The sequence below is a fragment of the Parus major genome, chromosome 2 (assembly GCF_001522545.3).
Source record: "Parus major isolate Abel chromosome 2, Parus_major1.1, whole genome shotgun sequence".
NCBI lineage: Eukaryota > Metazoa > Chordata > Aves > Passeriformes > Paridae > Parus > Parus major.
Window position 1 is genome coordinate 75,652,375 of NC_031769.1, and position 24,254 is coordinate 75,676,628.

General features: G+C 36.0%; 1 protein-coding gene across 8 annotated transcripts in view; it reads left to right on the forward strand.

Annotated features, from left to right (window-relative positions):
- Positions 1-24,254, forward strand: part of CDH18 (cadherin 18) — a 1,344,136-nt gene that overhangs the window by 1,108,702 nt on the left and 211,180 nt on the right. Inside the window, exon 1 of one of the 8 annotated variants that reach the window (XM_015653040.3) lies at positions 53-191. The exons of the other annotated variants lie outside the window; for them this stretch is intronic. The gene's annotated coding sequence lies outside the window, so the exon portion shown is untranslated. Of the gene's footprint in view, positions 1-52; positions 192-24,254 lie in introns of those variants that run through there. 8 annotated transcript variants of the gene reach the window in all.

Consider the following 24,254-nt stretch of genomic DNA (forward strand, 5'->3'; position numbering starts at 1 on the left):
GCGGCCAATCGCCCGGGCTGCCGGCGCTGCAGGAGCGGCGGCGCGGGGCTCGGGGCTCCGAGGGATGCGGAGCCGGGGCCGGGTGCCTCTCTGAGGACGGCGAGCAGCTGTGCCGCCAGCACTGCGAAAAGTCCCTATTTGCTTCTTATAAATTAAAGTGCCTTGTCACCAGTTAGGGCAAGTCAGCCAAGGTAAGGCTTAAATAAAATGACACTTTAATATGTGGCAACGTGGATATTTCTGGACGGAGGTGCCGCTAACACAGCCTTCTAAGTAGCGCAAAATATTTTGTGCAGTAATGCTGTCGTAGTGGGTGCACAACCTGTAATTTTTCTGTGTTAAAGTTGCCGCTGGTACGTAAGCCTTACCCTTGTGGTGCTGTAGAAACGTGTTTGCTTATCCGAGGCAGTTGCAAAGGGACCTGCAAAATACAGGCATAGAAACGTAGCGGCGCTCTGTGTATGTGTTTGTGTGTGACCGTGTTCGTAATACCTACAGTTCTGCTCCTTAACTTATGGGGATAATGTGCAGATGCATTTTAATGGTGACGGCAGGCAGATTCTTTAGCTCAACTCACATATGTGAGAGCCTTTTATACAATAAAACAGCATGCCATGTTGAACTATATGTGAAGAACATTAAGCTTGGTATTTGAATAAAAATTTCAGGGTTTTGGGTTCCCCCCCTCCCCCATGTTCGTAACATTATATATGATAACTGAGGATTGAAATTGCAGCAAAAGACCTCCTGCCTTTACCTTTACCTTCTTGTTAAAGCTTAAGCAGTCACCTAACTTTACTTTGTGTAAAGGGCACTGTAAATAATGCACAGGCAGAAATAAATCCTCTCTTCATTTCCTCCTAGCCCACCCCAATAATACCTTTCCTAATGAATAAAAACTACTATGTGTCTTTAGTTCACACCACATTTTGACTGATGGAACTGTCAGTGGTCTGGAACTGGTTTCGGCAAGCAAGGAGTTCCTTAGGATGACTTTGCTAACGTGTATCTTTGATAACAACATAGTCCTGAACCTGTGTGTGTGTGTGTGTGTGTGTGTACATCTGTGTGTGCCTGTTTTGTGTACATGAGTGACAAGATACAAGGAGGACAGCTTACAGAAGCCAATGAAACATGGCAAACAATGAAACATGCCTGCATGTATTTCTCTGACTGGATCTCTGTAAAGCAGTATGAGCATTTCTTATATTTTAATGTATTTATCATTCAGATTAGGAGTTGGGATATATTCAATTTCATGTGCATCAATGCCCCATTAGTTTTTCATGATCAAAAGGAATATAATGGAAAACATAGGTGAAATTATGACTTCAGTTAGTACAGGTGATAAAATCACTGCCTATATTCAAGGTACAGAATGTATTTTTCTTTCTGAGACACTAGGCATAGCTCCTTCCTTTACAAATCTTTACTTCTGTGCTGCAGTCAGCCTTACACAGTTGTGTGAAAACACTGAAGCCTTTCTGCATAAATTGTCCTTCTACTGAGTAATATTAAGTCTTCAGGGAAAATATAAAATTATTTTAAAAGTTTGGCACATGTTCGGCATTTTACCTAACTGTAAAGGTAAGATTTAGAGAAATAACCAAAAAGCTTCCCTAACCTAGTTCACTGCCTTCGACAGAACATTTAATTTCATACTTTTCTGAAGAAGACATAGTATGGTATAGCTACCTAATGCAAATTAAGGTGTGGCTCTTTTTTTTTAATGTCTTACCTATGGAAACAATGTCATAATTTTCTTTTGTAGTTAAAGTTACTAATCATCCTATTTAAGGACTACAATAAATAACTTTTTCATTTCTGATTAAAAAATGTCAATTAAACAGGAAACAAACAAACAATCCAACAAAAAACTTACAAAACAAATCAAGAAAACAACCAAACCAAGACATTCACTGTTACCTGCTTTTTCTAAAAATTGGCTGGGGAAATAGTCAGACAGCACTTTCCTTTAAAATGGAGCAAATCCAGTGCACAAGCATGGCTTAGGGGGCACTGTGCTGCTGACTGAACCATTTACAGATGAGATTCAAAACTAAATGCTTTCCACTTGCAGGTACTGAACATCCTGTAAGACTTCCTAGAATAGGATTTTTGACTCTGCTAGTAGGACAAAAGGCCAGTCAAAGTTGTTATGCTTTGTCTAGCTTAATTTCTCCAGTAGCTTAATTTGAGAGCATTGTTCTTTACTACCTACATTAAAAATGTTTAGTGGTTTTGTCCTGCAATGCAGAGGCTGTAACCCAGCCACTTCATTGGTGCATGCTGTGCTAATTCATGGTAGTAGTTCTGGTGAACATGTGCAAAGTTATAAAACAACTGGGGATAAATGTCTTCAACATCCAAAATTAGTGTATGAGGGTGCATGTGTGCACGCCAGAGAGGCACAGTTGTTACTGCACCAGAACTGACATTCCTGTGGTGCGTAAAATTTACATAATACCCTTCAGGGAATAATCTGTATATAAAAGTAACTCTATTTTCTCTATTTTTTTTTTTTTTTTTTGTAAATAATTTTGTCCCTGAACTCTAAACATTAAAAATATGAGCAATTTAATTACTAGTTCTCAATAAGGTTGTAGGGAAGGTTTCAACCTTTATCTCTGGCTGATAAATGAAACTTGAAAGGTATGAAAAATTCTGTTAACTATAGCTCCTGCTCCTGGTTAAAAGCTGCATTTCTCTTAATATAATTAGTGCTAAAAATTATCAGTCTTATCAGATTGAATAAAACCAGCTAAATACCAGTGAGTCATCTGTTCCATGCAGATGAACATGAGCTCCTGTTTGGACAGCTAACAGCTAGTTAGCCCTGGCAGACCTGTCCTGCAAAGGGGCCTAAATCAGCCATCATGACACCATGGGGCACAATTTCATTGCTTATAAGCAATGCAAAAATAAAGGTGGCAACTGACAGGGCAGGAAGGGGACAAAATACATAGCAAAACCCCCCAACAACATAAAGTGATTGCATTTATAGAAGTGATTCTATGCATCTTTTCTTAGAGGAAGATGATACATGTGTGAAGGTCGTAAGAAGAAACTCCATATGAAAACCCCAGCATAGCCTACAAAGGTCTATGTAAGCCAGCACATATATCTCATATGCATTAATTATAGTGGAAAACTTATTTTCCATGATCAGTAGAGCTTCAGTTTAAATAGTATGTATATAGTCTGGTGATAAATCAGAATGAAGCACTTAAACTTCATCATATACTTGATGGGCAGATTTGGACAAGTCCCTAAAGCACTCTATAACTTCATATATGACATGAGCATTACACAATAATTGTAAAGAATGAAAATTGCATGATACTGTTTTAAAAAAATATCACAGAACCTAATACTGAAGTGTTATTACTGTGTTACTTCAATTCTGAATTACACACAGTTTTGCTATTCATTTCCAGCAAATGAAGCTACTTGGAATTTGGAAATTCAAAGAATGGAAGTGCAATTTTTAAGAAGCTTCTGAATTGAGAGCTAAACAAATCATGGATCATATAAGAGAGAACAAAGATTGGCAGGATAAGACTTTTTTCCCCCTCCAAAGCCAGGTTTTATCAGAAAAACAGTTAATACTGAAATCTTTTAAAAGATGGTTTTAGTAATGTACTATTACCTTTTTTTATGTTTTTTAACTGGTTTTAAAATGCTCAAAGATAATCAACAAAATTTAAAATAAGCCAGACTGAGATTTGAAAGGAGTGAATAAGGCTGATCTCCTATTTAAGGGTTGTGTTTATGTGGAGGAAGTTGATATTTCAGGGGTTTGTTTTGGGGTTTGGATTTTTTTAAATTGTGTCTTTGTGGATTGAACACAGCCAGAATAAAATAGTCACGTAGCTTTATAAGTAACCAACAAGCAACTTGGTAGCATTTGCACATCTGCAGTCCTTATATAATGAAAATACATTCAGCAGTTGCTTGAGGCCTGTAAGAAATACAGTTTTTCTTGATGGCAATTGTCATTTATATTTTTGTGGAATTTGTTCAAACCTGACTGGAGTTAAAGCTGGGTTTGTTATCACAGAAAAGACAAAGCATTACTTTACTCCCCACTCCTTGTGAAATTGCTTGCTTCTTTTAAGCAGATCTTCTTGCAAAAGGGAGTATATTTAGGTCACAGACAAATTATTCCATTCTCACTTCACCTTACCTAGGTTTCAGTATAATTTATCCAGTGCTTGCAAGGACATTTTTTCAAGGCTGTTTGTGAAATGTGGTGTAAAAATACCAAGCTAGCTGAGGTACCAGCTGCATTTCTACCATAACTACCATGACTGTAGTGTGGATCTTTGTTCTTTAATCAAAAATCTGAGATTTTTTTTCTTTGTAGTACTGCACAGTCTACTGTAATATTGAACCCTGAAATTGCTTTACAAGAGGGATCAGCCACATTGTCTTGACTTAACAGATAGGATGAGTGAGGTGATACAACCAGCAGTCTTTTCCTTAGGACAGTCTGTTGGATGGAGAAGTGGGAGCTGCCGTTTCTACCATTTCTCCCATTTCTGTATTCAGGTTCTCTCTTAGATGGGGGTAGTGAACTGGGCACTTAAAAATCAGATATCTTCAAGTTTTTAATGTACTTCAATTGCTTTGAACCATTCTTTGGAGATAGCTTCCTCTCCCTGCTGGTGATATAGAGGTACATGCTTCAATATAGGTAGTCTAAATACTTCCTTGCATGTGGTTTACTCCTCATTTTGGTATTTCCAGATGGATCACAGAATAATTAAATAGTTTGGGTCTTTGAAGAACATCTAATCCAACCTACTCTTCCCTGACACAGACATAGCCATCTTTTGCTAGACCTGGTTACTCACAGCCTTGTACATTGACACCTTCCTTGGGCAGCCTGTTCCAGTGTCTCCATCATGCACTGTGTTGTTTTGTAATTAATTGCCATTAAGCTCTTACAGAACTGTTATGGGTGTATATATAATATGCATACACACACGTATTCTTTGAGAAGATACAAAGAAATGAATATTAACTTTTTTTAAAAAGAAATGTTTGGTACATTAAAAGCATGTAAAAATTACTGGTAACATTGTATGACACTAGACTGAGCAATTTTTTGGTTCAAGTTGTCTTATGTTCACAGATGGGAATGTGCATTTTCATTATTATATGCGATGATTTATTTGAATTTTATGATTAGTCAACCAAATCAGTAGTATATTGTTCTACAACAGTCGTGCATTTGGATTTGAATCCTGTTTATTTTACATCTCGTTCTTGCTGGGTGGTACAAAAGCTGTGAAGGAAAAACTTTTGGTTCAAGAGACTATGGTTGCTTTCATTTTCAGTAATTATACTTTGCCCAGAGAAATAATCTTCTTGTGTCTTTTACTTGTAAACATTTATGTATTGGGAAGCTGTTCGAAGAAGGCTTAAAACAACACCTCATATTGGGATGAAATTTCTCAGGCTTGTATTCAGTTGAACTTTCTGTCTTGTTCTGCTGTTGACGATATGAAATTGATAGAACAAATATTTTTAAAAAACAGCAACCTGAATACAATCTCTATAATTGCAAGACAAGCATTTAAGATATTCAGGGGCAGGTTTGAGACTGTCTCACTGAGTTCTGTTCTATATATAAAATACAAGTGCTCCTTCAGTAGAGAATCTTCCTATAATTAATGAAAAAAGTAGTAGTTTAGCAGCAGTATCAGGCCAATCATGCTGCTATTAATTTTCAGGGTGTTGGAGTGTGTATGCATGTGTTTGTGCATATTTGAAGGAAAGAGTAGTTGCTAAAAGGGAGGTAGCTGCTTAATTCATTCAATAGTGAGAAAGATTTAATTTGACTGTATAAAGGTATTTTTAACACTGATGTATTGTATTAGCACCTGGGAAGTGCTGACTGTTCTCAATGTAAAATCTTGGCTTTCAGGAGAGGTGAAATAAAACTAGGGCATATGAGCGTTGTAGCATGTTAGCCATTACCTGCTCATGGCAATTGACAATTCTTAAAAATACTGGGAGAGTAATTTATGTCTGGATTACAGTCCTCAATCACTATTTCTTGTATGTTTCACATTTGGTCTTTCAACAAATATAAAGGTTTCTTACTGGTGGAGTAATAAAATCAATAAAAAAGCTACGCATCATTTATACATGCAATTTCCACACACTTTGCTGATGAAGAAAGTTTGTTATATATTTGCTGTTCATTGAAGCATGAATTCTTTCATTCATGTTAGTGAATTCGAGCTCAGAGTTATTATCTTGACTATTTAGGCTACAGAGATCTTAAATATTTTTCTATTTGCAAGAGGGAAGGTGTAAAATAATCAGTTAATTTAGCTTTGTATGTTTAGTTGTTTTTTTGTTTTGTTTTTGGTTTTTTAAGTTATGAACCATCTAAGAAACTTGTTCAAGAAAACTAGTGGAAAAGTATAGTATTTTTTCTTATACTTCTTCATTTTCAATGAATGCACAACTAACACTTTGAAATCCTGTGTAGCTTTGTACTAGAAACTCTTCTAAGTGGTTTTGGAAAATGGCAAGACAACCAGGAAACTAGCATGTTTTTCAAGTGGAACTTAATATTTCTAGCTGGTAAAGCTTTCGGTGTCAGGTAAAGACTGCCAGAGTATTCACAGTAGCAGTTGATTCATACAAGGTCTTCCTAAACTGGGTTTATTTGCTGTCTTGCCTGCTCTCTGGACAGCTATGCAAGGCATACAGTTCCCTGTGCGTTAACAGAGTGGATGCACCAGAATTGTCCCAAGTGGCAGCAGAGTGGGAAGATAGTTATGATCCTGGCACAGATGATGTGACCTGCTGCCACAAGGCCCTTCAAGCAGCATGTACATCTTCCCAGGTGTTTAGCAGGCACATCATGGGCACACAGACTGTGCACAGCTTTTACATAGGGAGTGGTCCCCAGAGCTGACCAAGTGCTGTGGTTCAGTCGCCAACTTGCTGCTGGGACATAAATGCATTGGCTTGACAGTGCATGCCACTTGTCTGCTATAAACTGGACTTTAGGTTTAGGGGGATTGATCATGTTACATGCATATTTTCCAGGAGGAGGCCTTTATATTTCTCAGATACCCACAAAAACAACTTCATCATTCTAATACCAACCATGTTTTAAACTATAAGAGAAAAGCATAATGTTAGAGACCTCTTGCTCTGTTAAGGAGGAGTTAGTAGATAGATATGTGTTACCAGAGAACTGATCACCAGAGACCATAAAGAAACTTATGGAGAATGTATGCAAAATTATTCAGCCAACAAGTTGCTGCTTTTCCCTAGGACTTTTTTTTTTTTTTTCCCTAGGTTAATTTTCTGCTGGATTAGAGAGCTATGTCATTTTGTAGGAAGGTTTGTCAATTTTCAGATCTGAAGCAAAGAAATTTGGAGGAGCAACAGGCTGGATGCAGGGAAAGAAAAATAGGGCACCATAATTCTGATAATCTTTCTTTAGCCATGAGGCAGATGAATGGAAAAGATGACCAGAGGGATGTTCCTTTGTAAGAACCTTTGCAAAGTAGCCTCCTAGATGAAAACTTATTCAGGAGGTTTATAAATACCTGTCAAGGAAATCCAGCAGGAAGACAATTGACTATGTAGCCTTGCATTGTGACTTGAAGACTGATGAACTTGAGCTCTTTCAGACTATATAGGTCAGGTGATGACTGATTTCCTGAAGCTATTAAAGCCTGCTGTGCTACTAAAGCCAGTTTGGCTTATGTTGTTACATTATGATAGTGTGTTGGCTATGCTATGTCATGTCAACCTACCTGTATGTTTTCTAATTCTGAGCTGAGACAGGAGATGTCCCTATTCATGTTTGTTCACAATTTTTCTTTTTTCTTTTTTTTTTTTTTTTTTTTTTTTTTTTTTAATGAAAAAGAGGTATAACATGCAGTGAGTTTCCTCCACAGGACCACTGTGTTATAATCTACTCATTATATTATAATGAGCACTTGCTCTATTTATTGTGGAGCTTAATATATTTTAATGACTGTTGTGACTCCCTAGCAGAGCAAAACTGAAGAGTGTTTCCATGCACATGATTGATTTAAATGGATTTGTTAGAAGATTTTGGACTTTTAAGCACATACCTTTTTACAACATACAGCTATGATTTTGCTTTCAAGAGCAGAACATTTCTTAACTTTGGAGAAATCCCAAAACTTAGATGCTTGTATATTTAGCATTCATATTTTATACCAGGTAAAAGATGAGTTGTTTCATTAAAACACTCTACTATTAAAGGGCAGCTTGTAAATTTTTTGTTTGGGACTTCGATGAATTTATTAAAACTAAAGCTCATGAATTAATGTCATCTGGTACTTGACCCCCTTCCCTGCCCCCAGCCTCTAAATCTTCACTTTATAGATTTAGTTTTATATTTTTTGAAAAACATTAGTCAATATTTAAGTAGGTTTATGGCAGCTGCAAACTAATTAGAGGCACATCAGTATAGAATTGTTTTTTGTCTTCTGAAGGTTGTCAGCATTCTGGCAACTGCACTGTATTCAGGAGAATGAGAACTGGAAAAAGAATGTCATACAAATTGACTTGTAGACAAGGTCTTTAGCCTGTCAGTCTGTCTAGTCAATCTTTGTGGATTGCTGTTGATCTTGCTGTGACACCAAAGCTTTGTATAATGACATTTCCATAATATCCACATACAGTGTTAGCCCTAAAGGAAACACTTGACTCTTCTCTATGCTTTCATGATGTTGCCACAGATTCAAAATGAGGCTGCTGTTTGAAAAATACTTTATCAACATTGAGACTTAAAAATATTAATCGATTTTCTGAATTGGCAAAATTGTTTATCTTTTGCAAAACATGAAGGCCAACTTCATTTTCTTGTTCTAAAAACTGCAGTATTAGTAAATTCAAACTGATAGATAACTCTTTAATCAAATCATTATTTTCTTTTCTCTACTCTTTCTCTATTGTGTCACATTGATTTGAACAACTCTTACCTTCCACAGGGACTTGCAAGCAGAAATTTACTGAATTTATGAGTACACAGCAATTATTTATTTTCTGATAGAAACATTAGATAGGTAAGCTACTCCCAGGCAGAATGTTGTAATGGCTGATTACTTCAATGTGAGGTCCTGCTGAGTCCCTGATCACCAGACAGCTACCACTCAGGTAGAGAACTGTGAACCTCCATGGCACCTAAGGATGGGGCAGTTGTTAATCCTGCTGAGTTCTTGTCTTCCCAGTTCCTATCTTTTTCCCTTATGTCTTTACACTTCTTAATGACTTTTTCATTACTGCCCACTCTGTATTTTCACTTCTGTCTTTATTTTAGCTGTAGCTATGTTAAAGGTCCAAGTTCTTTGCTACATTTTTGTAGAGTCCTGACTATAGAGAATATTATATTTGGAACAAATATGGACTTTAAATAATTGCAGAAACAATGAACTTCAAATGGATAGTTTAAATCAAATTTGGCTTCATTCCTTCTATAACTGTGAACATGCATTGTCTGCAGGAAATGATAGCTTATGGACTGCACATAATGACTAGCCTTTTGAGCTCCTGTCTCCCATGTATCTCATGCCAATAAAAGGAAGTGTTGTGTACCTGATGTGCAATTCTTCTGACCAATTTTAGCAATTGATTAAAAAGTGTAGAAAGAAAAGGATAAAAAAGATTAAATAAAGAATTCAATAAGGAAATAAAAGTATGTCATTTAAGAAAGAGATTGAAACCTTTTGTTGTCATATGATACAAGAAAAGAAGGGCATGACTAAACCTGTTTTTTGCTCTTGAAATATTGTTCCAGATTATTGTAGGAAAGGTGCCAATTAGAGTCAGCTCCTTTATGCCTTCTTATCTCTTTCTTTTCACAAGAAGATGTACTTAGTTTTACAGGTTGCCACATAAAGAAGTTGATTTTTTTCCCCCTCAAGAAGATATTTATGCAGTAGATATCTTACTCCTAAAGAGGATTACAGGCTTAGACCAAATAATCAGTGTCTGTAAATACTTTTTATGATATTATAAGCAGTATACTAGATATTGAAAATTATACCTATCTTCTGCTTAATTTTGGCTCACCAGGGCAAAATATATTTGCATATTGGGTTGGATCTCAACCTTGAGATATACTGAGATCCTCAGCCAAGTGCCTCAGCTTTTTATTGATACTTTTGCTTAACAGCACAGAAAGAACTTCTGCAATGGAGGTGGATTCTGTTGGTATTAACCTTGACATCACAGAGACCTAAGGGCTTCTGCACAGCTGCCACCATTCTTGTAGCCTGAATAAAGTACACCAAAAATTTGTCTTTAGGAAGGCAGGTCTTTGCAACAAGGTCAACATGAGAGCTTACTCAAAAAGCCTTCTTCAGACATATATATATACATTTCATTTTTTGGACGTAGGATACAACTCTTATCTGCAACTCTGCAACAGCTGTAACAGTAGGGCTGTAATACAGATTTAAGAAACTGCTCCTCATCCAGTTGCTAGTGTCTGCCTTTTCTATGATAAAGAGATTTCTTCTTGCAATAAGGACTAAATGAATTCTGCATGTCAAATCTTTACATAAACTGGGGAAAAGAGGCCTACTAATCAGACCAACATTTTAACACTTGAAATAGAATAACGTTTAATCACTTATTATTTCTTATAGCATAGCCAAGTTGAAAGTTATCAGTTTGGTGTGGTTTTTTTTGGGTGGTTTGTGGGTTTTTTTCTTTGCTTGTTTGTTTTGCCTTCTTTCTTTACAATTTGCCTTAGAATTATGGGTCTTTTTGTATGTGTTACATGTTCCCATGCAGATATTTCCTTTGTCTTTGAGTATTCCTTGTTGCATACACATCCTTTCATTTCTATTTGGTTGTATATAAATACAACAAATACACCATTCCTGTGTGTGACATCTCAAAAATATTGTTATTGAGTAGCTTCCCAAAGGCCCTGTGAGACTGGTATCTTAACATTTATTCAGTCTGATCCTCTACAGTTTGCACTTTTTCAGTTCAAAAGACCATGTAATTCTGTACTGCCTAAAGGCATGAGAGATTGGTTTTTCTCACAAGCAAAATGAATAGGTATTTTCAGCTCTCTCCATTTTGTTTAAAGTTTGTCTTTGAAAGCTTAGGATGATGAATTTGAGATTTCCTTTCAGGCACATGCTTATTTCTTTCCATCACTTATATTTTAAGGTTATACTTTTCACTTCTCATTGTTCAAGTGCAGTAGAGGTTTATTCAACTCTTCCTTGTCAGATAGTACAGACACACTGCAGTACTACCTTTCCTTTTGAAGACCTTTTAGTACCTAAAGTGGCTTATGGTATCTTTGATGTTGTTAATTGAAAAAAAGTGAAGGAATTGAAAAGAAGTGAAAAAATAAATAGCTGAATGAAGACATGAGCAGCAGGCCTCAGGTTGTACATAATCTTATTTTGCTTTCAATAGTTTTTTTATTCTTATGCCTTACGGTCAGGTAGTCCTCTAATATTATTGCTTTATTTATTTCTATCACCCATTTCTTCATTTGAGACTCTCAATTATGTCTCCCACACTTTGAACAGAAGGTCCTGAATTTGCATTTGTCTTCATGGTACCTCTGGATCTGTCCCAAAACTTTCAACTGGCCTTCTTTTCAATGACTTGTCTTTCTTGAACAGTTTTATTTTATCCTGCCTCATCTACTTGTCTTGTCTAGATTAGGCTTAAGTTCCTTAGGACAAGAGTATCTGTCTTAAAACTCTGTTTAAAAATGCTTCACACAGTTCAGCAGAAGTTCTGCATCTAATTTGGGATTACCCAGTGCAACGATGCGGCTGTGCTGACAATAGTTACATGGAAAGGGGCATGGGGATACGATGGGCCATGAACTACAAGTGGAAAGTGCCCTTACAGCAGGGAAACACAGGCACAGCAGCAAGGTTGGGGCATGGAAGTCTCCTCCTCCACTGCAGTGGAACAGCTGTGCCAAATTTGCAGTGCTCCAAAACAAGAAGGAGGTCAAGAAAATATAGTGATGAGTGGGAGGTTCTGGAGGTTGTATTGCCAGGAGACAAGAGAAAGGGCACTGCAGGGAGCTAGTTGCAGCAATAGGCGGGTCAGAGCCAGTCTCCCCTGTGGGGTGCACAGCAACAGGGCAGGGGACAGTGGCCACAAGTGTCAGTGAAGCAGACTCCTGTTGGATTTGGAGAGATAGCTTTCCACAGGGAGCAAGGTTAAGCACTGGGATAAGTTGCTTAGAGAGAGACCTCTAGACTTAGAGATTTTTAAAATTCATCTGGACATGGCCCAAAAGCAACCCAATAAAACTTAGAAGGTAGCCATGCCTTGGGGAGGAATCTGAGCTTTTTGGATCTCCAAAAGTCCTTTCACATTTTCACTCTTATTGCTCACTCTGCAGTCCTATTTGCAGTAAGTGTTGACTTTATCATTTGCTATTTTTTAGAAATAGCAATCTGTAGAATTCTACGGAGCTATTGGTGATTTCACAGGGATAAATTCAGTTCTAAGACCTCAGCACTGTATTTCGCTGACTTGGGAATGTATTGCATCTATTAAGTGCTCATTTCTAGTCACTTTGGATGTGAACCTCCACTTCAAACTTCAGTAATTGGAGGAACCAGGTTAGAGAGACCCATTTTTAAAGGATACTTTTTTTACTTGCACTGATTACTAAATCAAGAACCCTTCTTCCAAAAATACATAGTTTTGAGAAAGGTAAGAGCATTTGTGGGGAGGCAAGAGCATAAGTGGATGAAAAATTGAAGAGCTGGAGCACAAGGGTAACTTGTTTGTCATAATGGCAAGAGCAGTATTGATTTATTCAGTTTTACATCTTTAGGGCCAAAGGAAAAGATGAACCTGTGAAGGTGAAACAAAATATTTATGTCATTCTCAGGTGAGATACAGAAAAAAAGTGATGACCGGGAGGACCAAGACTTGTGTGTCGCTGGAGTACTATCTGAAGGAAGTTTAAGCTCATGAAACAAAATTGCTCAGATGGACAACAGATCATTCTAGAAAATTATGATGACAGAAACATTCTTTGTGTGCTTAAAATATTTCCTTAATTTCTAAGATAACCCACTTGCTTAGTAGAGCAGAATTAAAGTCCTTCCTCTAATTTCTCTGAGTTTAGAATTAGTTTTCCCCTTGTTCACCATGCCAGTACAATTAAGAGCAATAATTTACAGCATGGCCTGGCAGAAAATACTAATCTGCAGGGCTTCTCTTAGTGGGTTGGGGCCTACCTGGCAGTAAGCATAAGGAAGAATCAGCCTCCCTAAAGGACCAACTCTGCTGCTCCATTTCTGTATATGTTTAATACTTTCCTAATATTTATTGCAGCTTTTGATAATTCTAAATTAATGTTACATGTGTAGTGCATTGTGCAACCTTTGGAGAAATCTCAAACAAGCTTCTTATTATCTGTTCCCAGTATATGCTAAATAGCGTAGAGAAAATAGGTCTCTTGCAGATGGACACAGAAAACAATGCAGACATTGCATTAATATAATCTTTTTAATTATTTGTGATCTTTTACAAAGAGAATAATACCATGTTATACGTTTTTCTGCTTTAAGTTCTGCAGAAATGTGTTTCAAAAACAAAAGCACTTCTACAGTATTCTGCTCAGTTGATTTTATCCTTTAGTTTTAATGCATTAGATTTTTTTATCTTGAATGCACGACATGTTCATGGGCAAAGTGCAGCTCAGCATCAGCTTAGTGAGAGGCCTTTCCATTCTTATTTGCATGGGCTACTATATTTCATCTTCTCTCAAATAATATTGAATGTATTAGCTGGCACCTGATAGAATCATAATTGAGTTCAACTGCCAGCTCTGGCCAGCTACTTCAAAATAATCAAATGTTTCTATTTCTTGGAAGCAGCACATACAGTCTATCATTTTTGCTGTTGTAGTGTCTCTTAGAAACACCTAACTTCTTTTCTACTTTTTTGAATGAAAAAGGTAATTTGGATTTTTGTTCTCTTCCCAGCATAGAAATCAGAATGTATTCTATTCAGACAGAAATTATAAAAGTCAAAGCTTCACTCTTAGCTTTACTCTTAACATTTTCTTTCTTTCCTTTTTTTTTATTTCTTTCATGGAAGCAGTGTGTTATCTTTTTCAACTTTTTACAGACTGCTGACCATGGAGAAAGGAAGTGGCATCTCTCTGGTCTTAATTAATGACAGCCTGTCTTTTATCTAACATGAAGGGTTAAAAATACTGAGTTAACATCAGTAACATTGCTTTGCAAGTGCCTTTGATATTCCCATCTGAAATTTATGATCTCTTGTACAGAACCAGGGCTACAAACAACTCCTAATCCAGTTTCTGGAAAGCGACTATGTTAAATGAATATTTCCAATGCTATCTCAGTAAGATCTTTTTTATTTCTAGGTGTTATGAAATGAGCAGCAAATAAATTTTATTTGAAGTAAGCAGAGAGGAAACACATACTTTTGGCTAGACCATGCGTCTGGAGCCCAAGAAGAAGGTGAATTTGCTGTTTCCTTACTTGCAAGAGGACAATTTTTAGCTTGTGTAGCAGTCAACATTTATTTGTGTTTAAATTGGTCTTGGTTAGAGAAATATCTAAAGAGGCTGAACCACTGCCTAACTTTTACCCAGGGTCTGTGGGACTTGGCAGCTACTGGGTTCCTAGAGACAGCATTTACATGTACTCATCACATAAGCTCTGGAGTCAGCTTTTGTAACCATAAGATGACCAAGGCAGGGGAAGAATTGCATAGTGAATTTTATATGCTGCTGGGTTCAGGAAATGCTTCACATCAACTACTTCCTGTAGCAGGGTATTAATGTAGCCAGTCCTGGAAAAAATCTTATATTTTAAGGATATATCTTTATTGTATGCTGCCACATGCCATGTGAGAATTCTCATGGTTTCGTGTTTTTACTGGTTTTGGTTATTCCATAAATGCAAGCTAGCACAGAAAACTGAGCAGTTTTGTTCTCATTTTTTAGTTCTATAAGAGAGAATTTTTTTTCTTAAAGCCATAGCCAATTTCTAAAGGAGTTTAGTGTTCTGTCTGTGAAAATCTGCCACTTCTTCCTCTCATCTGTCTCCAAAACTTTGAGGCTTTGGTCTGAAATGCTGATTTGGTTGCTACTGAGCTTGGTAGAAAGATTACAGCTCCAAGCATACCTCGGCTGGTTTTGACTGTATCCTGCCAGAAATTATTATAGCCACCTCTCTGACAGTAGAATTGCTTTTGTAGCCTCTCCTTACCATGTGTCTGCCAAATATCTTTCACTTAAAAGCAAAGATTAATCCAAACACTAAACATTTTGATCAGCACCAGCTCTGACTGTGCATGAAGTTAAGCTAGTGGACCTGATGGGCAGAACACCATGAGAAGAAAGAAACTGGGGCACGTTGTGGATGGTAACTTTTTGTTTTTTGACGTAACTCACTGTCAGCCAAAAAGAAAGCTAGTAACAACTGTGCAGTTCTGTAAGTGTGAAAAGATGGGTGGAAAACTAGCAAAATATGTCAGATTTGATGATAAAAATATTTCTTTCTAGATTTTCATTTTTGCTTTTTTTCTTGCTGTGATTGGATCCAAATGAAAGTTTTCTTCCTTGTAACATTATATTTTTATCCCATGAGCAAGTGGGTAGTGATACCTCAATATGAGATTAGTTTTTATTTTAAATAAATTTAGAGAACTGAGGAAAGAACCCAGCTTAAGAAACAGGTCTCCTAAAAATGGTCTCTGAAAATAATGAGCCAGAAATTTTGCTGATTAATTCCTGATGCAACATCAGTGAAGTCAAAACAGCTGCATAGAATGCAATTTGGAAATAGCTTGTGATGATGGTCAGAAATCTCTCTTCAGTTTTTTGTTTTTTTTTTTTTTTTGTTTGTTTGTTTTTTGGTTTGGTTTGGTTTTTGGGTTTTTTTAATTCTTTCCGGTAGTTCCTGATGTTACCTGAAATTCTGCATTTCAGAATTTCATGCATTCATCATGCAATTTGTTTTCAAAAGTAATTGTTGCATCTGTAGGTCACAGTGCAGTTGAAATAATTTTGTTTGAGTCTAAATATTTACTTTTATTTGTCCTCAAACAAAAAAAACCTAGTCAAATATTACTCTGGAAGTTATGAGGCATTGGTCATGGTTGCTTCAACTGCTGTTGTGGTGGCAATATGAATAAATGTTCTTTGTCATGTCTTTCAGAAATGCATGCTTACTTTAGAAGATAAAAGGGGGTATAAACCTAGGTGGAAATATTCTTGTATGTGCTTATATGAAAGCTGACTTTCTGATAAACTCTTACCAAAAAAAAAGAAAAGTATGTGGAAAGACAGAACTGCTGTAGTGTCTTTATCTCACCATATTATTGTTATTTTTAATAATGACAAGAATCCTTTAAATGACATTCAGTAAATTTGTATGCATAGTTCCTGTGTTCTAATGGGTCTAGGGCTGACCCATTAAATAATAAAAATGTTTTTGTAGCTAGATGTACCAGTCTAGTTACTAAACAAAAGGAAAAAAAGAGGTTATAGCTTTAAAAAGTGCACTTTTGAGAGACCGTTACAATTCCATTTATTTTAACAGTAGATACAGGTAACTGGTTGAAGCTGATAAAATCATAGGAGATTTCTTTCCTGGCTCAGATCTGTTTTATGCCTTAGTCAGCTACAGAAATGTTTATGTTTGCTGTCAGGTTGCAGTTTTTCAGAACACAAATATTTTACAATCATTATAATCACAGGAAGTTTATTATACAGATCAAGTTCAGTTTCCTACCAGAGATCTGAGAGATTTCCTTTGTAAAAGTGATTACTGATCATCCTTGTTTAGTGTTACCGAAAATTATAAAGACAGAAAGATCTAGGCATTGATCTCTATTTTCATGGATTCTTAACTCTGTGCAGTGTGTCTAATTCTGTTCCAGTGGTGGAATAAGTCAGTCTGTAATGCTGGACTTCCAGATAAACCTGCAGAGAATCAGAACTGGCTAACCTGCTGGCAAGTAGGTGACAAAGGCTAAAAGAGCATCTAAGACTCAATGTTGTAGCTTCTTTCCTTACAATATATGTGACACAGCTGACATGAAATGGAAAGGTTCAGTTGTTAGAGCTATAAAAATACCCACAAAGCATGACCAACATAAAAGGCACAGAGTAGAAGGTCGTATTTTCTTCTCAAATGGATGGTTCCTTGACTATAGGTGGTTTAGCAACCAAAACTTGTGGAAATTTTTTTTTTTTAATCTTGCCCTTTTTTTTTTTTTTTTTCCGCTCTATGGGAGATTTTTTGTTGTTATGTCTTTTAGAAGAAAGGCTTTTCTTTTCCTTTTCTATCATCACAAATCCTGAAGTGGCTGATTATTTTTGCAGGATAACCTTGTCTAACAAAGTCACATCTGAAGAGGTGAAGCAATGCTTAAAGGAGTGCCAAAGAGTGAAAAATGTCAAGATGTCAAGCATGACTTCTGGATAGGTTAGAAGCTATTTTCAAGAGTACATATTGAAAGGGAGACAAATTAGGTCCGTTGTACCTAAGTCCAAAATACAGTTTGGCTGTGAAAAATAGCAGTGCTTATACAGCAACAGGGTTTTGTCTGAGAAATACAACCAACAATGTAAGAAGAGCCTAAAGCAAGTCAGCTGTATTTCACATTTAGCCTTGTCATAAAGAGTTTAAGCATTTTTTTCTTTCACAAGTACAATGTTTATAATTAGTTTTATTGATACTGGTTTGTTGATTTTGTTTTGTTTTGGTTTTATTTGAAAAAGTAAAGCCAAAAAAAGAAGAAACTAAATTTGTAGAGTGTGTTGCCCTGGCTCAGGATTTCAGATTACCACAAGAAGGGATCTCTAGAGTTTTCAAAGGTAAAATACTTCAAGTAGACTACTTTCAGAACTTGTATGAAATATTAGCAGGGGAAAAATGTCTTGCAGTGGTTTTTAAGTGGCTACTGAAGTATGTGCAAAACATGCAATAATTTGTGCGAGTATTCAGGATATACGAAGAGATTTTTACATTTCTGTAGAATCTTTGAATGTTTAAACAAATATCCACTTCCATTGTCTTAATTTTTTGGGCAAAGTGGACAGGAAAAGCAATGTGACTCATTACATTAGGACATAGGTTGTCTCGGGTACACTTCACTTGTCTTGTGATATAGGATATTTGGAAGAAAAACAAATGTCTTCAATAAGGTTAACACTGCAGGAAAACAAAGGTAAAATCAAACTCCTCAAATTCTTGAAACTTAATGCTGTGTAAGGAGCAAAAAAATGTATGTCTCAAAATCTGAAAGTAACTAATAATCTAGAAAGTTTTTCTTGGTTAGGTTATTAATATAGTATGTATTATACTGTGTCAGTAAGAGCAGTAAAGTAATCAAAAAAGGGATAAAAATGAAACTTGTTTTCTCTCTTTGGTGAATAAAAGCAATTTAATACATGGAAGAATTCTTATTGTAGTATTTTAAAATCAGTAATTATTTCAGGGTTTGGCTGCAGAATATTTCTGATTTAGTTTTGTTTTATCATAAATACTCTGTGTCAGAAGGAATAAAATTTTGTTATGACATTGTAGGATTTTAATTCAGTCTTAGAGTAGGCCTTAGGACTTGCTGTGCAAGGAACTTCCAGGGGAAGTACCAATGTGTGATTTATTTTCTTGTAACTCCATGAAACACTTCTTGTGTTAACAAAAGTAAAATCACAAAAATATCCCCCAAATAACTCTTAATGGTTAAAAAAAAAAGGAATTACTATTTTATATTAATGATAAATGATCTGATTACACATTTCACTACTCCAAGGATAATTCATTTAAGTATCTCCTTTATTGTGCTGGTTAGTCAGACCATTGCACTGTTTGAAATGTGTTGGAAAGAATCTAGAACTGGGAAATTTAGCACAACCATTTGACTATTTTTTCAAAAGTCTTCAAACTATGTTTTTGAGTAAGTAATACCCACCACTGTTTCAAAAATTTATAAAATTTCTCATTAGGATAATAAAGAAGGCTCATTTAATACTAAATGTGTTAGATACATCTAAATAAGGAATTTCACCTTTTATTATAGAATTCAACATTTTGATTTGCAAATCAGGGGTGCGTTTTATGTCATAGATATATTGTCAGCAGATCTTAACTTATGGGTTATTAAAGACTGATTATGAATAATGTTGGCTGTGGACATTCTTACAAATCTTTTATTTTGTATAGATTTTTTCCACTGTATGAAAGGAAGGGTAAAGCTGATGGATACATGTATTTCAGATGAGCCTGAGATACAGGAGTCAAGCACCTGACGTAACACTCTCAGGTGTTGGTGTCATGCAGATGTGAGGCAATTCAGCAGCATATGTCAACATTTCCGTAATCTTATGTGGTGTTTACTCATTCTATGGATTTACTCCATCATGTAAATGAACAAAATATTGAAAGAAAAGCAGTCAGCATTTATGTAATGAATTTGATCAGATGTCTGATACATATTACTGTGAATTGTGATGGTTTATGATGTTTTCTACCTCGCTGCTTGAGCATAGCTCATAAATACAGTTCTTTTGAACTGTGGGCTGTACAGCCAAAGACAGACAATTCAAAAGTGCACCTTGCTTTCATTTTTTGAGTGAAAAACATACTATATCCTGAGGTGATTTACTAGTTGACATTTGGAAAGGATGGCTATCTAAATTCAATCTGTTGCCTTTTAACCACTTATGTGGTTTGTTACTACATTCTTACCTAACTTGTAGAACACATTAACACAATTTGTTAATTACATTAACATAATTTGTTAACTAATTTGTACAATTAACACAAAGTTTCACAATTGACTATGTCTTCTCTAAAAGTACAATGATGGGTTTGTATATCTGAAATGTGGTTGTCTTGGTTTTTTAGGTTGCAAACAATATGTTTTTGACTTTAGATAAACAGTAAGATAGAAAAAGTTGTATTTTAACGTACAAAGATAAGATTAGAACTTTGTGCTTTGAGGCCAGTTTGTGCCAAACGATGCAGTCTATACCCAATGTTCAAAGTCATCTCTGTTAATCATTCTACCTTTGTTTACATGTTTTGGCTCTTGAAGCACATTTTATTATGCCTTGAAACTTTTATTTTTTTAATACATTTTGCATTTTTCTCATTGCCCAATTATCTTATATGTTGTCATCAAGGTCTTTTACTTACTACTGATTAGGATAGCATGCACATGTAAAATGCATAGATTTTCTCAGCCCCATTGATTGCTGGTGCTGAAGAACAATCTAGTCTGTATCTATGTGATATATTTTCCAAATATATATATAGCATATCTTTTTTTGGTAAACACCATATGGAAAGGTGTTGACACTTCATGTCATCCTTTATCTGTTTTTGTCACAAAATGGTGTCTGAGATGCAGTGTTTGTGTACACATAAAAAGACAGAAAATAAGCACATAACTTGCACTACTCTGATAGTTCAGCAAGTGGCCTTTGTGCAAGTGTGGATAGAAGTGGTAACCTAAGTAAGTTGTCTGTTTTATTTGATTAATTATTTTTCCCTACAAAAGAGGAAAACCTGCTCATGTTTGAAGTGGCTTTATAACAAAACTGCATAAACATAGTTTTAATTATAGATTCACATGATTGAAAGTGTAGTTACAACAATTATGCGGATGTTTTTATCCCTTCTGTCTAGTAAAACTGTAATTGAAAAACAATGGGTATGTTCATGATCAGGAATGTCTGAGATTATTAGATTTATCCAGTTCAATCTTTGTACAGATTCTTGAGTCAACTTTTGAACCTCTTGTCTTTTTTAATTGGTACCACATTTTGATTTTGGTACCACAAAAAGAGTGTTAAATTATGTCAATGGCTGCATGGAATTTCATATATGGATATGTTAGTGTACAGAGACCTATTTATGCTAAAAATTGTTTGTTTAGTCAAAAGATCTCAGACATATCTAGCCACAATTCTCACCATCTTTACTGTTCGCCCACTTTATTTTGAATGTTGCTCCCTTTTGTTGTATAACTTACTGCTCAAACTATAGATCAGATTTTATAGTCACCTGATCAAAATGTAATCTAGGTCTTCCTCTAGAGAAGTAGGAGTAGAGCTGCAAGTGTGAGCCTGAAAACTAGGAGTTTATATGGGGAGAATTTTATGTCAAGCTCTCAAATGTATAGATTACTTGGGCCTGTAGGCTTTATTTTACCTCAGGAATGTTTTTTTATCTAAAAAGTCAGGTTTAGCAGAATGGTTATCCCTTTTCTGTTAGGCTTGGATAGTATGCATCAATCTTAGTGTAACTCTGTAATGTCTAACAGGCTAATTATACCAAAGGCATAAGGTAATTAATTGCCTGGAGTTCACAGTAAGGAGCTGTTGTTGATGCTTTCTTTATCTGTGGTATGGTTAAATATTGTGCAGAAGTATACCTCTAAATCTTGTCTGAGAGGCTTGAAGGACGTCTGACACATGCCAACTGAGCTTAGAGAAATCTCACCTGGATTCTGTTAATACTGAAGAAGTTTTAAGGCTATTTTCTTTTACTACACTGCATGTCTGTAATCATTGGATCATTATTGCTTAGAGATTTTTAGAGATGTTCTTAAAAAATTAGAAAACTCAAACAATGTATAATCTTACATTCATACACTTTTGCCTCTATGCATTCACAGGCAGATGGTAAACTGACCAAGACTTTTTTTTTATTTATTTTTTTTTAAATATTTCACCTTATGGCCATTAATATTTTCTTTTATACATTGTTTGCGCTATGATACCACCTACGGGCCCTTGTTAGTATAATGGATAGAGAGGGGTAATATATTGATGGAATTAAAATTTAAAAGCCTTTGTTGGAATCGCTGTGTCTCGTAGTTCTTTAGACCATTTGTTATTTAAATGTAATTTCTAGTGTGGTGTTTTGTGTATGACTGCCTGGAAATACCTTTGATAGAAGACCTTTTAAATTTAGGGAGTCAAAGATTCACGTGGATTGGAAAGGATCTCTTGAGATCATCTAGTCTGCTCCACCAGCTCAAGCATGGTCAGCTACAGCAACCTGCCAGGAAACATGTCCAGTTGGATGTTGAATATTTCCACAGAAGACTTTATGACCTCACTGGACAGCCTGCCTTACTGCAGTGAAGATGTGTTTTCTTGTGTTCATTTGGAATTTCCAGTTTGTGCCTGTTCCCTTTTGCCCTGTCACTGGGCAGCACTCAGAGTAGTCTTTTTTCCCTCTTATTCATTCTTTTCCTTTATAGATATTTATACTCCTTGGTAAGATCCAGTCTGAGCATTTTTTTCTCTAAGCTGAACAGTTCCAGTTCTCTCATCTTTTTCTTTAGGAGAGATGATCCAGCCCCTTCACCATCTTCTTGGTCATTTGTTGAACTCTCTCCCGTATGTCCTCTCTTGTACTGGGGAGCCCAGAATTGGAACCAGGAGTCCAGGTGCGGTCACTCCAGTGTTCTGTAGAGAGAAAGGATCACCTCCTCCAGCATTTCTGGCAACACAATGGCATAGCTGTAGCAGGGATGTGATATTAGAGGGTTTTGTCTTTCCTTTTCCAAGGCCTCTTTAAATATTACCAAGCTGGAAATGTCTGCCCACAGATGTCAACATCTTTTCAAAGTCAAGAGAAATCAATAGTTAGTAATTTGAACTCAATCAGTTAAATTTTGCATGCTGTGGAGTCCATAACTCAGTAAATATGTTTTAATGGAGCTAAGAAGGAAGATAATTTCTTCTATAAAGTTGTGAAAGACACCACTTAGAATAAATTCATGCAAAATTTGTAGCAAAATTTTGCAGTCTAAGTAAGTTTATAGGTAATTTGATCTCACACTCTCCTAGTGCTGAGACTAATGAATGGCTTATAATGTCAATATTCATAAACAGCCAAATTACTGCTAATAAGAACTCTGAAAGTTTAAAATGACTTACGGAAAGCCATATAGTGGTTTCTTGATAATTTCATTTCTGTGTGCCACATTGCATCATTTTCTAGTTTTTCTTTTGATAGGAAGATAAAATGCAATTGAAAACCTAAAACTCCATTCATTTCCTCTTGTTAATGCTTTCATTTGGCCTTGATGTTATTGTCATAATTACAGCACAGAGATGAAATGAATCAAAATCCTAATTCTTCTGAGTTTGAAAGAAAATTTATGAGTGAGACCAAATCACCTGCATAGTTGATGTGGAAAACAAATGTTTGCCAGTGGAATCAGGAGTAACAGAAAATAAAATGTATTTGTCAGTATGATGCCTTAGGGTGCCATTCTTAGCATGACAGTAAAATGAAAATTTAAGTCAAAGAAAAGGAACTGGCTATCTTTTTCTGATCTAGGGATATAAATGTCTCTGGAAGGGCTGGCCACTTCAGACAGACCTCACCAAATTTTGTAATAGATGAATGGGAGAATTAGCTGAGATGATGGCGCAAAATTGAAAATTGTTTGCTTTTTTTTTTTTTTTTTTTTGGTATTTAATAGAAAATATTTCTTTATTGTGTTGCCTCTGGTCACTCATGCTACATTTTTTGTACATGGTACAACTTTTGAGAAAAAGGCTTGAAAGGTCAAAGTGTCATTTATGTTGGAAAAGACTTTCAAAATCGTTGAGCCCAACCATTATCCTAACACATCCAAGTCCGCCACCAAACCTGATCTCCCTGAATGTCACATCCATGAGTCTGTTTAATACCTCCAGGGATGATGACTCCATCACTTCCCTGGGCAGCCTGTTACAATGTCTGACTACCCCTTACTGCTATCCAGTCTAAACCACCCCTGGTACAACCTGAGCCTATTTCCTCTTGTCCTATCGTTGGTTACCTTCCAAAAGAGACTGGTGAGATATGAAGAGACACTGAGTATGTACTGAATGAAATGCAGAATCTGTGCTACTATTTAGTACTGTGCTACTTCTGATGAGCAGATCTTAATGAAAACACTTAATTTGCACCTTTTCAAAGTTGTTCTCCATTTGCTGTGTCCGCTATGCTTGGGAAAAGGGTTTTATGTTGTGTCCTGTGAGTCATCAGATTTAGGAAGGAAGTGATTTGCAAAACATTTTTCACATTAAATATCCTGCTATTTGTCACACAGACTGGAGTTTGTTTTTGTTGTTGTTTTGGTTTTTTGTTGTTGTTTTTTTTTTTGTCTGAAAAGCTTATGATTGTGACAAATCCTGCTATATGAAAAGAGTTGCACCACAGGCTCTCTGGCAGATGAAGTTTGCA